We start from the raw sequence: 18,241 nt of genomic DNA, 5'->3' as shown, positions 1-18,241 counted from the left end.
GCAGTCCACAACTTTATCAATTTAAAACCAAACAAATGGATAGTGGGAAACAGCTCCTCCAACAGATTGTTGTTGTTGTTGTTGTGATTATGATTATGATTATTTATTTATTATTAGCAGAAACTAGACCAGTGTGGTGCCTAAACTAAACCTAAAGACAGTAAAGTGGCAGGAAGTACCCAGGATCAGAGAAGCAGAAAGTTGGCTGTAAACCATGTATGCCTAGAACTGCTCAGGATGCTGTCTCTTTTGTATGAATTGTAACTTCAACTGGCAGTATAAAGCTATCCAGGCCTGAAGGTTTACCAGTGTGTGTACTTTTTGTTTTGCCTGTTTTGTTCCAGCTTCTGTAATTTTCTCATTGAGTAAATCACCCTGTCTGAAAGCTAATTGTGCAAGGGTCAATTTGCTCAGAAAATATTGGCTTTCTTCTTGATGTAGCATTTTATTTGGTAGCTAATGCTTTTCAATAAACTAAACAAAAGTTTTCATAAAACCCTCTCCACCTGTTGAATTGCTTCCGTTTCTCTACCTCATTGTCCAAATATGATTACAGGTCTGGAAAGGATGCCTCACCTTGGCAAAAATTCAGCTAGCTTTATTGCCAGATTCAAAGAATCTCAGAGAAAAAAGTGAAGAGACATTGGCACATTTTGATTAAAAACTATTCCAAATGAGGTTGTGTATAATTTAGTTCACATTGCAGCTCTGGGGAGTTACTAATTAAAATCCATTGTTGGAAGGTTTTTAATTACACACTGCAGTTTTAAGTATGCTGGGCCAGATTGTGGCTTTGTTTATGTGGTTTATTAGAGAATAAGACCCACCTCCCCATCCCAACTCATACACACATCATCCCCCCAACAGAGGAAAAGTGGGGAGGAAAGAAGTGGTTGCATGCCTGGTGTGTTTCACCCTTCTGTACAGGTGGGCAAGCACTGGCAAAGAAGGGTGGGGAAAATGAGCAGTGCTTATACTCTGCCACCTAGCCACGGTTGAGCCAGTTCAGGATGGCTAATAATCTGCTACTGATACAAACTAGTAGCACGTTACTACCCCTTGGTAGCAAGAGGTGAGAACAGGAAAGGAATAATCTCTCAGGGCCATGATTCCTTTCCTGAGATAGGAGTGTTATGCAGCTGCACTTACACGGAGCACATTGCTTAGGCACAATCTAGCCTTCTAATGTTGAATTCGGTACTGAGCTGGAGGATTTCTGAGGTGCTGATTTTCAGTACCCAAGTAGGCACAAATTGTTTGCTAATATATAATGGGATGCATACAGGCAATGTCCCTAGCTTGGGCATTGTCAGATAGATGTACTTCTAAGGCTTGATTCAGCATCCTCTGGAAGGTCCTCATTGACTTCAATGGCACTGGATCAGGCCTCTAGCAATGTGTGTAAGTTAGAGGTTTGTAAGGGCATACATCCAACTTAGAAGATGAACCATGAGTAGTGGAATACAGTGAAAAGAGAGAGTGTGTGTAAACAGCACTATGTTAACACACTAGGGAACTTTTTGGTTCACTTAAGTAGGGTCTTCATGGGCCAATTGCTGTGTAACCCTTTGGTGCGCTTCAGAAATCACATCCCTCTGGGGTGCATTGCTGTGCCACATAGCCAAGCCCTAAGCAGATTGTGTGTTTAATCACAATATGTTTCTTAGATAAAAGCTACATTTACCCTCTCCTTTGTTATGATTGCTTATGTGATAAAAGTCCCTCACATTCTAACTTGTCAAATCTATGGAAATAGTAAAAAAATATATATATATATATATTTAAAGCAAAAATGTCAGTCCTGTAAAGTGTTAACCAGGAGTAAACTCACTTCAGTTTAGAGGAGCCACATAAAAGCCATTACTTAAATTCCTCTTAACAGCTACCCTGTGTGGTTGTTGAGCAGCAGTCAGCAGAGCAAAGCTTCCTGGGGAACAAGCATTTTTGTTTGGTTTTTGGTTTTTATAACCTGGTCTAAAAGTGTTGATGCTGGTTAATCACAGAGACTTTTGTAGGAGACATTGGTTGGTGCTGATGTTGTGAAGGGATGGGTGGCAGGCCTTTTGTGACTGACTGGTGCCTCATGGGAAGGTGTTTCCTTGTGGAAAAAAGGTAGGGTGACCAGATGTTCTGATTTTATAGGGACAGTCCTGATTTTGGGGTCTTTTTCTTATATAGGCTCCTATTACCTCCCTCCCCCCCAACCCCATCCCGATTTTTCACACTTGCTGTCTGGTCACCCTAAAGAAAGGAAGGTGTTGTCTGGTGGATCTCTGATTCTGAATATATGCATATCTATCAATCAAACATCCACTGCTAAGGAGGAAGGATGTAATGGATGTGGAAGCCATGCAATTGCAATAGTGGCTGGTTAGCAGCTCCGCTGCCTCATTAGTCTCTTTGAAGTATTTGGTCTCCTGCTAAATCCCTGTGCAACCATATTACTAGGGCTGGGCATATGGGCTAGGATATAACCCTTTGTTCTAAACCCTTCCTCCATGTTATTACTAATCTTGCCTTTACTGAATACCAGAGAAACAGGCTGTTAGTGCCCTCCATTTTCAAATCTAGACATGAAACAAAGTAAAGTAGACAAGGGCGGGGGGAACAACCATTACGTAGCACACTTCTGAATTCACCACTTATGCTGTTTATCACTGAAAACTGTGGAAAAGGAAGGGGATAAATTTTCAAATAATAAAGGAAGAGCAGCAGAACAAAGCCATTCCACATTTTGTTGTAGAGAGTTTTCTGAGTAATTTCAGTTGCATATATACTTTTCCCTTCATGTCAGGAAAGTGGTGAGAGGGCATACATCTCCCTAATAAAGCTTTGCAATAAATGGGAGACTAATTTGATGTTCTAAATGAAATATTAGCCAAAGGTGAAACATATCCCACTGGCAAGCATGGGGAATCTGGGGTGATAAAACTGGTGTAGGTGAATTAATTGAACTCAAATTGCTGTATTTTACACATTGTGCATAATGGTACATCTTAAGCAATGCCTGCATAGTTTTTAGACATTCTTATAAATATTTTATCTTGCACAGCGAAAAATCTGTTTAATTCTTTAAACTTCTTATGATGAGGTATTTTTTAATGCATATAAGCATGTATGTCCCCTAAAGTGCATCTTAGAAATCCTATACTTTCTTACCCCAAATCTTGCTTTGGGCCATTAGGGCATCCAGTATAGGCATGTATACATCTATATGAAAATGCTAAGATTATTTTAATGATCAACGGAGTGACCTTGATTAATTTTGCAAGCACAGTTTCATTGCAGGCAGGCTGTAAAAGTATTCAGTTGCTTAGTAACCACCAATGCCTAAAACATGTCAGCAGCAAAAATTTAATAGAGGGTTGCCAGAATGGCAACCAGCCATACTGATACTTGACTGATCCCATAAATCCTGTTTAATAGCACAGTGTGGCAACAGTAATCCACAGGTTGGAGGGCCTGATTCTGATTTCTCCTACCCTGGTGTAAACAAGGAACAACTCCACTTATTCAATGGGGTTCCATGGTATAAACTAGTGTAAGTAGGAACAGAATAGGGTCCTAAGTGTGAAATCTAGTATTTCTGATGCAAAGATGTAATAAATATTTGGAATGCCGTTTTTAAATGTTCAGAATTAAACATAAGATTTCTTTATTCAAAAGGTTTTAAACACAGTATTAAAAAACTTTGCAGAAATGTTTTTTATGAAATTTTGATTCAGTGACCACAATTGGTCCATCTCTCAGAGAAGCCACACCCTTAACTGTGCACCTCTAGTTACCATTTGCTGCAACTGACAGCCCAAGGAATCCACAAATTCTTCATAAACACATTCTTTTTATTCTTGTAGTGTTAGGTCATGCAAGGAATTTTTCATGGAAAAAACCTGCAACTGAAATGTATCATCACCCAGGTTGTACGTTTTCTTTGCCTTATGTAGAAATGTGTTTTACCATTGGGGACACACAATCAAAGTTAGCCTCCTTTTTTGGCGCTGATGGTGGTCCTGGGTCTGATTCATGTACAGGTCACTACTTTGTATTGACCCCTCACCACTGTCCTCACCAGGGATAGAACCCTTGGTCTTCAGCACCAAAAAGCACAAGCCTCTCCTGCTTAAGCTGAAGGAGTAAATCTATTAGTAGTAGCAGTAACAGTCTTTTTTTATCACTTGATTACCTGTTCTGTTCATTCCCTCTGGGGCACCTGGCATTGGCCATTGTTGGAAGATAGGATACTGGGCTAGATGGACCTTTGGTTTGACCCAGTATGGCCGTTCTTATGTTCTTATCCTTCATGGACCAACCATTAGAGGGGGACATACCACAGACAACTCCTGTCAGTATAGAGATTTCTGTATTTAAAATGTATATGTACGATCTGACAAGCTGTTCTTGCATCTAGTAGAAGGCATGGAAAATATTTTTCTAGGACAAAGGAATAAAAGACTCAATAAAGCACCAAATTTATTACAGAATTAATAGTGACACTCAGATGCATTTAATAATGATGTAGGGTATGGCATCAAGCAATCCCAGCATTTGTCTATAAACATCAATAACACAATTTATTTCAAATTACAAGCAATTGTGCTACTTCAGATAATATGAATGATATTAATATGTACATGCATATTGACAAATGGATTCTACTTGAGAAAAGGATGCAATATTATGGCTTATCTGCTCTCATCTGCAGCAGTGTTACACTGGTGTAATGCTGTTGATTTTCATTGATGTTACCACTGACTTATTACAGTGCAAGTGAGATCAGAATCAGGTCTCAAGGATATCTTTACATTGTTAGGACTGTGGTGCCCCTTATGATGGGAAAGAGACCGCAATCTGGAGGGGAGCTGGAACAATTTTTTATGGTGGGTGTGCTGAGAGCCGTTGTAAACCCTGTATATGATGGAAACCTCTTCAAGCCACGGAGTGCTGCAGCACCCTCAGCACTCCTAGTTCCAGCACTTATGGGAATCTGGTGCTGCAAATACCAATAGGATTTTTTTTTATGGAAACTATTGGGTATTCACAGACACTAGCTCTCCAGTTTACAGACTAAGGAACACAATTTAACACTGCATCACAAACCATGGACCAGATCCTCCGCTTGCATAGATCTAATGAAGTCAGTGGAGCTATGGCAATTTACAGCAGCTTAGAATCTTATCCTAAATGTTAAATCCTCCTCGCATTGAGAAATGTTGGCAGAACTGATAGGGAATCCTTCTTCCCCTCACACTGGTGTGACTCCTTTGAAGTCCAAAGTTATATCAGTGCACAGATGGTATATGAGAAAAATTAGGCCCTAAATATCTATGTGGCCATAAAGGATCTGCTATCTAAATAGGAATCCCTTGCCAGCACAGTATCCCTTTAAATTCTGGGCCAAATTCAGTGCTATGAGTGATGGTGAAAGTTACGCATCAGATGTAAATTGGCCAGAAAATGCTAATCCATCAATGCAAATAGTAAAACAAATGTAAAGGTACATACCGAAGGGGCAGGTGTAGAAGAAAGTAGGCTTAAGCAGCCCTGACATGTCTTTATCATACACCATCTTGTTTAGCTTACCTGCCACACTTCTCTATTGCCTTCTTGCCATATAACTTACGTTTATCCACTCTGAGACAACCAGGGGCTTCAGTTTTCATCTGTCTCTGCAATCTGTTTATCTGAGGGAGCTGTGTGCAGAAACTCAGCCCTCAAATGCTGTAAACTGCACTTAGCTTGATATGGCTCCCAAGGAACCTTCTGCCAGACAATAGCTAACAAATACATTAGTATTCTGGTCATGCCATAGGGGGTGGCTGTGCTGGCTTTTCATTAGATGGGGACTCTTTCCTGGGGGAACAAACCATCCAGGTGCGTTCTATTCCCTTTGCCAGAGTGACCCACCACAGAGCAGAATGGGGTTCAAATATTGAGGTCAGGGAAATTTAAAAAAAATGGAACTGTAATTCTGGGTATTTGCATATGCCTGTTGATCTAGGCAAATTAATGAGACTAAAGCTTTCTCCAAGCCCACTGTACCAGATTTGAAACATTTCTCTTGCCTTACTTCTTGGACACACAGAAGGTGGTGGTTTTGACACTGAATAAGAATCCATAATTGAGATTAGTCAATTCCAATTATATACAGTTGAATTTGTTTTGACATACAGGAAAGATATTTCAAACAAAGGTGTGACTCCATCTTAGAAATGAGAATTTAAAAAGATTATCCTAATACTCATGATGGAGAGAGTCATCAATTTTCTTAACAGGTGATGATAATTTGCTTGACTTGTGATGTCAGCCTGACCTCACTTATTGTTTTATTTCAACACATAGGCATGCATGTATTTATTTTAAACTGATCAACAGGCAAGCAGAAAGAAAGAAATTTTAGCTGTTAAAATTAAAAAGCTGTCAATATCATTATGTAGTAGAACGGGCCAATTGTGGAAAAAATATATTTAGTTTATTCTGGAGGTCAGAATCCATTCTCAAGTCAATATTACTTATGTGAATTGGCAAATGAGTTGGTGAAAGCTTTTGAGAAACATGGTCATCTCAAAGATGCTTGATGTGAAAAGATCTTGAAATTGCTGTCTTGCTTACTGCTTATGCAACCAATTTAAGGTGGCGTTAGTGGTTAAGACAATCTAGTGGACAGGTCTGGATAAAAATAGACTAAAAAAAATCAAAGCAGAAACTTCCTTGTGGAAAATTTCATTAAATTGTTGATCATTGGACAAAAGAACCTGATTTTTAGAAAATATTTTTGAATATTCTGGTACTGCTTCAAATAACACTGGTCTACAATTTTTGAGAAGTCATCTGCTTCAGAGTTAAAATGTGCTATTTATTATGTATTTTGATGTGCTGAATTCAAATATGACAATTAAAACAACTGATTGGCTACTGTTTCTAAGATATTTAAGTTTTTACATTTTATGTCTATGTATATTGTGTAGATAGTAGAGTTTTAATCATAAATTGTGAACCTAGGTCTTTTCATGTGTTTATGGTTGCTTTACATGATAATATTTCCCCTGTCCTGTTTATGTAACACTTTAAAAATCAGCAAAAGGGTTATATAAATAAAATTTATTATGAAACAAAAAGCAAAAAACTATTCTGTACATAGTTTAGTCCTTTTCAGTGTCTACTCGGCGCTTCTTGGCTTGTCTCTTGTATTCATTAAATGGAGCATCTCTTGTCACTGTCCTGCAATAGTCTGCAAGCATTGATGGGCTCCATTTGCCCTGATAGCGTTTCTCCATTGTTGCAATGTCCTGGTGAAATCGCTCGCCGTGCTCGTCGCTCACTGCTCCGCAGTTCGGTGGAAAAAAATCTAGATGAGAGTGCAAAAAATGTATCTTTAGTGACATGTTGCAACCAAGGCTTTTGTATGCCTTGAGGAGGTTTTCCACCAACAACCTGTAGTTGTCTGCCTTGTGGTTTCCGAGAAAATTTATTGCCACTAACTGGAAGGCTTTCCATGCCGTCTTTTCCTTGCCACGCAGTGCATGGTCAAATGCATCATTTCGAAGAAGTTCACGAATCTGAGGACCAACAAAGACACCTTCCTTTATCTTAGCTTCACTTAACCTTGGAAATTTTCCACGGAGGTACTTGAAAGCTGCTTGTGTTTTGTCAATGGCCTTGACAAAGTTCTTCATCAGACCCAGCTTGATTTGTAAGGGTGGTAACAAAATCTTCCTTGATTCAACAAGTGGTGGATGCTGAACACTTTTCCTCCCAGGCTCCAATGACTGTCGGAGTAGCCAGTCTTTCCTGATGTAGTCGGAATCTCTTGCACGACTATCCCATTCGCAGAGAAAACAGCAGTACTTTGTGTATCCAGTCTGCAGACCAAGCAAGAGAGCAACAACCTTCAAATCGCCACAAAGCTGCCACTGATGTTGGTCATAGTTTATGTACCTCAAAAGTTGTTTCATGTTGTTATAGGTTTCCTTCATATGGACTGCATGACCAACTGGAATTGATGGCAAAACATTGCCATTATGCAGTAAAACAGCTTTAAGACTCGTCTTCGATGAATCAATGAACAGTCTCCACTCATCTGGATCATGAACGATGTTGAGGGCTGCCATCACACCATCGATGTTGTTGCAGGCTACAAGATCACCTTCCATGAAGAAGAATGGGACAAGATCCTTTGGACGGTCACGGAACATGGAAACCCTAACATCACCTGCCAGGAGATTCTACTGCTGTAGTCTGGAGCCCAACAGCTCTGCCTTACTCTTGGGTAGTTCCAAATCCCTGACAAGGTTGCACAAGTGTTGCAGCATATGTGTGGGGCCCACCTCTTGTCCTGATCTCCAATTTTGCAGCCAAAATAAAGGTGATAGGCTTTCTTAACCATAGTGGTTATACTGCACTTTTGTGATGCAAAAGTCACTTCACCACAAACCTAGCAGAAGTTATCTGCACTGTTCACACAAGTACGAGGCATCTCTGCTCACTTTGGCTAAACAGAAATGTGTCCCTTTGCAAAATCAAACACTGACAAATAAGAGAGCACGACACTGTATGATTTCTAGAGCTGATATCGGGCAATTTGTTCAGCAGAGTGATGTAAGCTTCGTTATGATTGCATCATCCATGACTTCTAGGAATAACATGATGCAATTCATATCATGTACGACGCAATACCAGCTTCAGATTGCATCATTCATTGTTTTGCCTAAAAAGCAAGTACTGTCCAAACCCAATCATAGATTTATTCATAGATCCAGTCAAAGATGTATTTTAGTCATTTCTGGTTTAAATTGAGATCCCTTCCCTTTATAACTCACTTATCCTCCGCCATTCCCAAGTCAAGGGTCGTATATACTGACCCAATAGCATATCTTGAAAACTAGAGCCAATCAACAATTTTAAGCATCATTTTCGTTCTCAGTGACCCAGAATTAGTAAAGTTTGACTACATTTATTTCAGAAGCATTTTGGCTGTAGAGCAGTGTAACCAAAACCTTTTATTTTGGCAACACTTTCAAATTGTTTACCATTTTATTTCTGTTCTCATGCTTCCTGCGTATGACATCAAATGCACTGTTTCCTAATCCAGTTGCAGATTCTGGTTTGTAAGCTGATGCTCTCTTGTTTGTTTGCTCTTGAGACCCAGGTTCTATTCCTGGCTTAGCAACTGGCCTGCTGCGCGACCTAGGGTAAATCACGTCACCACCCTGTGCTTGTTTCCCCATCTGAAAAATGGGGATAATACTTGCCTCCTTTGTAAAGCACTGTAAGAGCTACTGATGAAGAATTCTAGAAGAGCTAGGTATTATCACTAGTACTCGTACAATATGAATACAATGTCTGAGGATGAAAAAAGAAAGTGAATGGTGCATAAAGAACCACCTTCAATTAAGTTACTAAGATATAATGTCTTTCAAACTTTTTCTTTCCTAGCTGCTATACTAGCTTATTTTTTGAAAATTAAAGAAATATAAACCCAGAAAAAAGCATGTGAGAGCCAGAGATAGTGTTCTGAGTCTAGACTTTTTTGAGGAATGAGCTGCCATTCAAGATTGGACTCAGCCAAAATCTGACAAGATTGAAAGCATTTTGAAAGACCTGCCTATTTGACTGAACTTCATAGTCCACATAATTGCAATTATTATTGTAACTAGAGGCCCCAAATGAGCAAGGCTTAATTTTGCTAGACACTGTACAAACACAGGCCTAGTCATACAGTAAGTTCCCTGAGAGAAGACAGAGGGTGGGAAGGGTACCAGCTGCCGGCACAGAACTGTAAAATGACTCGACCTAGTTGTCACAGCAGGTCAGTGGCAGAGCTGAGACTTTTAGTTCCACCATAAGTGAAGTGTTTTGACCACAAAACAACAACACCAACAAAAAACAAATGGGGTGGGAAATCCTAGCAGCTGTTTGTTCTTTGTTCCTCCCAGATTCTACAATCTTCAAAGTCCACTTTGAACATTGACACAAACACTTATTTTACCTGTTTATTTCTTAGATACTGTGGTGATGGGTACTGTAGACAGAGTCTTAGAAGGATTAGATTAGCTAAAGCATAAAAAACCTATTTGAGTTTACTTTGGTTGTAATAAAAAATGCTGTAACCTTTATAAAACCTAAACTTTTTGGAGCATTTTAGCTAAGGATGGGAAGTGTTAGTCTCCAGTCATGGATGTTGACTCTACCAGTTCAGAACATCATGTAGGTTTCTTGTTCTAGGATTTTGTTTAAATGTAGAAAATGTTGTTGTTTGGATGTGGTACAAATACAAAGCTTAGGATAAGCCCCAGATGAAGACCAGTTCATGTGCTGAAAGTCACAATAGTTCCAGAAGATAAAGGCACTGAAGCCTCCATTATAGTTAGTTAGTAAGTAAGTGCTGAAATTAGGCATATTTATGAAGTCCCACTAAGTACAGGAAAGGTGCAACAAGTAGCACTTCAAAGACTTTTAAATCAATTCCATATAAAGTAATTAGAAAAGTCTCTGTCTTAGGTTTTCCTATTGCTATGGTATTTAAGTGCCATAATATACTGAGAGAGCTCTGTCACTTCAACAGGACTAAAATCTTTCTCAGTGAATTTGTCAATAATACTGGACATACTGTATTCGGAACCCGAGCCCAAAGCCTCAAGTACAAATTAATGTGATCTAAAAACTGTTCTCTTTTGTTGAGTTGTTTGTACTGAGCAAACCTGGTTAGATGTGTAGTGTGCTGCACAAACTGTCCACTATTCTCTTACCTTTCAGGCCACCAGAACAAACACTGAACATACTCTGCCTACTTCATAATAACCATTTTAAAACTGAAGAGTTTGTACCAAAATTTTCTGAAAACATTCCTGTTTTTCTGTTAAAATGGGAGGGGATCACATTCTCCCCCTCTCTCTAATAATGTGGTAGTTTTCCAGTCATCTGTTTCTAGGCTTAATGATAAATAAGAGCACCAAATTGTAACATGACACCACCAAAACATCCATCTGTTCCCCTTGAGATGTGTGGAATTAAGAACTATTTTGGACAAAAAATAATGGGGCCCAAATCAGTTACAAATTAAAAGGCCCACTGAAGTTAATTGGGCCATGTGACTGTAACCGAGAAACATGGCACCACACCTTTTAATGTTTGAGCTTGATATCGCCTTTTGTTGTAGCTAGCATCTTCACTTCCAGTTCTGGGTGCTCAGGAGGTTCTCAGCATTTTTCAGGATTTGGCCCAGTTTGATTTTATTAATTGCATAGTCTAATCTATTTAAATAACTTTCACATTATATACAGCCTTGGCCATTTTGAAACAAAGTATAATTGTAGAGGTATTATAAGTGTTATTACTTCTTACATTTGTCATAGTACTGTTAAATCCTTCAAAAACACTATGAAATTGAGTCTAATGCCAGTGCAAATCACGATGAAGCCAATGGTGTCACACCAGCAAAGAAGAGAAGAATCCAGTCTAGTGAAGTCATTTCTATCCTAAAGTAAAAGGAAATACATTGCCACATCTATTGCTAATTCACATATCATCATACTGTGATCATGCATACATGCAAAACAGCCAGTTTATTCACTGATCTATGCCTCTTCTAGAAGGATCAGGTTGATATCTAGTAGAGTATACACCAGGTTGAAGTATTCTTCAAGTACACCTCTACCTCAATATAACGCTGTCCTCGGGAGCCAAAAAATCTTACCGCGTTATAAGTGAAACCGTGTTATATTGAACTTGCTTTGATCCACAGAAGTGCGCAGCCCCCCCCTCCCCCCCCGGAGCACTGCTTTACCTCGTTATATCCAAATTCGTGTTATATTGGGTCGTGTTATATCGGGGTAGAGGTGTATGTCAGTGTATAAAAAGCACTGTCTCCGGTTCTGAATCACAACAATGCTTTAGGAAAATCCATTACTGGACATACAGGTGGTTGTAGTACCTGACTTTTTAAGGCAAGTAATGATATGCACCCTGAACAGGGAAGCAGGATTGCTATTTGGTAGCAATGTTTTAACTAAACTCTAGGAGTAGGGATATTGGACTGTGTGTCACTTTGGGTTTCTTTGCAAAACTTTCCATTATTTTCTGGTTTACGCTATGCCAGAAAGAGCAACTTTTTTTGCAATATTTCCCCTTCTTGTCCTGACCAAAACCCAGAATCAGAGAAGTGTGTAAGAACAGGGAAGGAAAAAGAAACCTGTACTTACTAAGCAACTGTAAACCTCTAAATAGGTTTAAAGGTGAATTTGAATTCTGGACAAATGTTTGGATGCAGTTCAGATAAAACAAGAACTAATCATCAGTCCCTAGTAATAACTTAACTGTACACCATCAAAGGGTGGGGAGGGGGAGGAGCCTAATACTTCAAGGAAGATTATGTTTAAAAAGTCTTGTAAAGATCTAAAATGAATCAGCTTGAACACTTATGGAAGCAAATTAACATATCCTTGCAGTCACTGCTAAAGCTACAGCTATTGCTATGAAAATAAATCTATATTAATTTATTCAAATACTTGCAGTAAATCTTAACAACTTAGGTCTGCAACTGTTTCAGTCTAAATCAAATCACTGAAATTGGAATACATCAAACTCTTGCTGCTTTACACAAAACTAAATCAAGGTATGGTTGAACAAGATACTTAAGATTGAAGATATCATCTATTAAATCTTTCAGTTAAATAGCACTTTCAGAAACAGATGTGTTTCCACTTTAGGGCAAATGCTTTGTTTCCTTTCCTGTGAATATCTGAGATTATCTTGCTCAGCCTGAAAGAGGATCTTAATTATGCAGTTCTAGGCTGGGTTTTTTTTCAATAACTTTTGTAATTGTCAGTTAAAAATTTACATTTTTACACTTCAGGACTGATTTTTTTTCAGGTTATTCAATAGTGAAATGATCAAAATATTGCTATATTTAATGACTAAAAGACTAATGCTATATTCAAAACTGAATCTTTTATTTAAAAAAAAATCTTTTTGTTTGTACACATTTTTACTTTATAAAAAAGTCCCTTCATAATATCTCAGCATATACAGAAATTAAGAAATTAATGAAATATTTAAATATCTCTGCCAATATAAGTAAAGGATTAACACCAAAATTTTTTTTTTTAAATAATCCCACATCTCCCTTAGTCAGAGGACATCATAAATAGATGGGCTTTGCAATGTGTCCTTAAGGGACAAGTATTTAGACTGTCAGACCAAGAGAGGAAACTAATTCATGAGTCCAGGGGCTCTCCATTGAGGACTGCTTGGCAGCAGCACCCAGATATCTAACTTGAGGGCAGACATGCCAAACACGTGGAAAAAAATGCAGAAATTGAGCTTGTTTTTTGCTTAATTGGCTTGTGAGTTGCTTATTGGCTAGTTTTTGACTTGTAGCTTACTACTTGTTGTAGCTTGTTGCTTCCTTTTATGATCGGCTCCTGGCCGGGGTGGGAGGGGGCAAGCAGGAGCAAGGGGCAAGCAGGGGCAAGGGGGGGAAAGTCAGGGATGCACAGAGGGCCCACCAGAGTCCCAGACTGCATGCTAGGGGGGATCTAATCACATAGAGTGTTGAGGTTCTTAGGGATTGGTTTGTATTGGCCTTGTTTTGAAATGGGATTAGCTTGATTTTTGGCTGATTGTGAAAGTCGGGATGCTTATTAACCACGTGGCAACTGTGCTTGAGAGAATGTTAGCTTGATTGTGCTCCACCACTGCAGTTGAGTCAGGCAGAAAGAGGAAGCCTCTAAAATAGGTGGTAACTAAGCCACTTCATGCTTATAGGTCAACAATGACCATCTTAATAGTGGTATTCAGAAGGAAATAAGGCATGTCAGGAACCCTGGTGTGATCTGTTCCTGGTGGGTAGTCACATTAAGTAAAGGGGCGACCACAGTCTCTGTATCAATTGCAGGGTCTGAGTTACTTGCAAGGGTAGTACGCTCCTCATGGGGTTACAAGAATCCACTCTGTTGGCGACATGGGCAACAATTATTGAATGAAAATCAGTATCTGAGAGAGTTACATTTGTTGTGCCAAGCACAAGTACATTTTTAAAAGGTATCTCTGCCTACTGCAAGTTCTTGGGACTTGAGGAACAATGTGAGGTCTAAAAGTGTCCTCAACTGCAAACCTCTCTTTAAATGGGCACCAAACTTCTGAATACTGGGGATAAAGATCAACCCCATTGTCATGGTTATATGGCTAGCTGTACCTCTGATCCATCTCTGAAAGCACGCCTCCCCCCAGGTGCCAAGCCCTGTGCCTTTATCTCTTCTGGTAAAGAATCATGTAACTCCCCCACACATACTCTTAGGGCCCTGAGCTACAGTACTATGTGTACAAAAACAACAAGGAGTCTGGTGGCACCTTACTATGTGTATCAACTCTATTTATCCAGCAGGTCCAACTGGGTTCTGTACCTGCAGTTCTTCTCTTTGGGAGTGGTGAATCAGTGATAAGACAGCCTATGTAAACCAAAGTATTGTTTTATCTTTACAGTATAAATTATAAGAGGGGAAAAAAATAAATCAACAAAAGACCTATAAGCATATCTCTTTCCTAACCCCTATCTGCCTGTCATGTGAGCTAGGAAGGCCTAGCTTATTCAGACACTCCAGCGAAGGGTGTAGGGGGAGAACAGCTTTTCCATAGCAACTGCCTCCCCTCCCTACGGATTTTTTTTATCTTGCCAGAAGTCCTTTGTCTTCTCAATTTCCCAGGTTTGGACCCTGCTGTCCAAAACCTGCTTTGCTCCACCAGGGGTTAGAGGTAGAACATCAAGGCAAATGGTTCTTGCTTTGTTCCTTAATTCTTTGCAGATGGATGGTTATCTCAAGTCACTGTCCTGTTTCATGCTGCTTTTTGCAACAGCCTGTTGTTAGTTTAGTTTAACACGTGTACAATAAACTTCCCAATAACCAGGTCACAACACAGTCATCTTAAATTATTATAGAGCAGCCCCACTTCTGACACACACCTGTAGTTGAATTCCCCAATGAACTAACATCACCTATCCTTTACCTGAGCTGAGACTCCACCAGCTTGCTGTCATCCAAGTCCATATGTTATTCAGGCACTGAGAAAACAAGGAAACTGCTGAGACACATATTCTGATCTTGCTTACAGCACTGTGATTCCATGAACTTCAATGCAGTTGCTCTTAATTCAGAATCATGCCCATTGAGCTATGTGGTGTCTGCATACTGAGGCAACTGCTGTCCCAACAACTTTACAGCAGCCTTTCATACATTCTGGACAGGACATGAGAAGTATTAGATCCCTGTGGAGCTGAGCGAGAGTGGACCTTGTGGTTGGGCAAGTAGCTGCAGAACAACATTCTAGGATTTCTTTGAAAAGAAGAAATGGAGCCCCTCTATTGCAAACCCCACTCCAACAATCAAATGAGTACAACCCTTTAGTCAACAGTACAGTACTGCTGATGCATCTAACAATGTCAGCATGGACCTTTGCCTGTCGCTAAATAAAAATATTCAGTCAACAAGACTACTATGATCTCTGTACCATACCCAGACCTAAGGATGGATCATCAGGCATCAAGGAAATTGAGGACTAACAGCACTCATTTAAGTAAAGCTAGCAGTTTTCCCTACTGTATTGAAACACTATCACTTACAGCATTGTAGAACTCTTCAACAAATGGATCACAGACCTCCATAGGATTTCTTCTAATAACTTACACAAAGTTTTGCTGGAAATAGAAAATCTGTGTTTACTTCCTGTTCCATAAAATATAGTTTTTTATGTCTGATTTATTTTCTTTTGGCCTATATTGAGGGGCCGAGATCTAGAAAGACCAATATTCTCCCTCATTTAAGATCACCTTCATCTCACAGACCCTGAATTCATCCGTGGTCTTTGAATCAATATAAGCAGCAACAGTACTTCAGCCCAAAGTGCGTGTGTTTGGTTTGCTCTCATGAAATTAAGCACATGGAGCTAGATTGGCACTTTGCAATGTGCCTTGAGTAAGGGTATTTATCCCAAAGGGTAAGTTTTGTCAGCCCTTCTTCCTGGCACAGTTTACACCTCCCTCCAAGCTAGCTCAACTGTTCTGGTAGGTATATTGAGGAGGGTAGAGCCAAGGCTCTTCCCACTCAATGCATTTGACTGCCCATTCTGTGCTGATCTGCTTGGGATGGGAGGTAACTGTCCTGTGGCAGTTGCTCTCCCTATTGTGTTGTAATCCTTACTGGAGATAGCCAACACATAACAGGTCCTTATGCCCCTTTACTCACCTGCACCTAGGCTAGCTCACAACTAAGTTAATAAAAAATAGCTCCATAAATGAGAGGTGGGCTTTTTTCCTTTTGGTACTCTGATCAATCACTAACCCATTATGAGAATGCACCTGTTTCTCCATCTGGTCTAAGGAATTCCACTCATTATCACTACTTTAGTCTACAGTAAAAGATAAGCTTTATAAAATCTGAGTTTGGTGGCTTACACCAGCATAAGAAGCGATCAGTACTTCAATCCATTTTGTAAAGTGGGTAACCTCAGTTTCTCTTTGACTGGTATAATTGACAGTTGCAGTATATCTTGCCTCAAGAATTTGCTTTTGATTGTTCATTTCCCTTAATTGTTCATTCTGCTCTGAGTTCCATGCCCACACCCCCATTTTTGAGAGACCAAAGAGAGTGTTGGAGTTATCTGTGCCTCAAGTGGCTGTGGTTTCAAGGATTTTTTTTCCCTCTGAATTTTTTTCAGGCATGATGAAAGTGCTTGACAATGCCAAGAAGCCAGCACCAAGGTGTTAAACCACACTCTCTCTTACTTTGTTTTCCTCTCATGAGAGGATATTTAGTTGCTGAGAGAAAAGCTAAGACAGTGGTTGATCAATCATGCTGTTTCTGCCAAATTGCACCTTAAACCTGAGAGAGAACATTTAATTAAAATGTATTTGTGGAGAGATTTTGTTTATATCCTTTTGATCTAGGTATCGTGTTGGGTAGAAGGAATGTTAGTTTTCCCCCTATATCATTCAATTTGTTGACTACTGTTTTTAAACCTTAAATTGGAAGCTATCTAATTATTCCATCTGAAAAATTCTCTGGAGTATACTAACTTGCTAAAAGACATACAAAATGTATCCTTCACTGGGTTACATCGGAGGTTTGATGCATTTTGGGTTGTCTTTAGGGAACTAGGAAATGCCATAGGATATCATGGAGGGGAATTTTGCAGTTCCTCATTAATGCTTTCCTAATTTGGTCCCAGTTTGGTTTTAATCAGGACTGTGTAGTTATTGTAGCATAATTTTTAAGTGTAATTCTTCTGGGTACTTCAAATTGTACCTCAGGAGAAAATGGTCTTAATTTTAATAAAATACACTTTATTTTCTTAATTAGAAATTTAATTAGTTTACTTATTTTTCTTTTAGATTCTACTACTTTGTCATTACATTTTTAAGGAGGCCCCTAGGGTAGCCTTTTATTGATTCACAATTTAGCTGGGATAGCAACCATTCAGCTTCAATTTAGTCCTAGGATATTCTCAAACAGAACTGGACATAAGACCATGTATAATACAAAAAAGCTATTTTATTCTCAGCGCTCTGATCCTCAGAGTACAATAGTTCCATGTGAAGAACTGCCTGAATCTCTTGCTTGTCCACGAACATATTTCTAAGCTGGGAAACGAAGTTCATTGTCTCACTAACTGACAACTTGTGTCTGAAAAACACTTACCCAGGGTAGCATGGCTACTTGCATGATCATCTCATCAAATCCCCCAATATGAGCAGCACCACGCTCGGTGAGTGTTTTCATGAGGAAACCCAGGGTGCAGTGGAAGATAGTATTGGGATTCAGGCAGCAATATTTATCCAACTCAATACTGAACCAATCCTTCAGTCTTAGAGTTCACTATATTTCCTTTCTCCAACTTTCTCCAACCCCTAGACTCAAAAATCTCTGCAAGCGGGATTCCTCCTCTAGGGATATCAGTGCCTATGTGGCCCCACACCTCTCCACCACCACGTGAGGGAAGAAAGAAATTGATTGGAGGGGCTGCCCAGAAACTCGGCCAGTACAAGCAGCTACAGCAGAGACCTTCAGGTGCTAATGATATCAGTGCCAGACCATTTTTTAGGATTTTCCCTTGGAGAACATTCTCTTTTCCCTTGTGCTGAATGGAAATTGGCTCCAATTCTCTTCTGTCTCCTCCCTCTTCAGTCTCTTCAGGTCAGCCACACTTCACCTGCCCTGCATACTCCCTTTCTTTCCACCTCTTCTCCAGTCAT

Source organism: Terrapene carolina, unplaced genomic scaffold, assembly GCF_002925995.2.
Source record: "Terrapene carolina triunguis isolate 2854851 unplaced genomic scaffold, T_m_triunguis-2.0 Scaffold179, whole genome shotgun sequence".
NCBI lineage: Eukaryota > Metazoa > Chordata > Testudines > Emydidae > Terrapene > Terrapene triunguis.
This window is presented reverse-complemented; position numbering follows the sequence as displayed.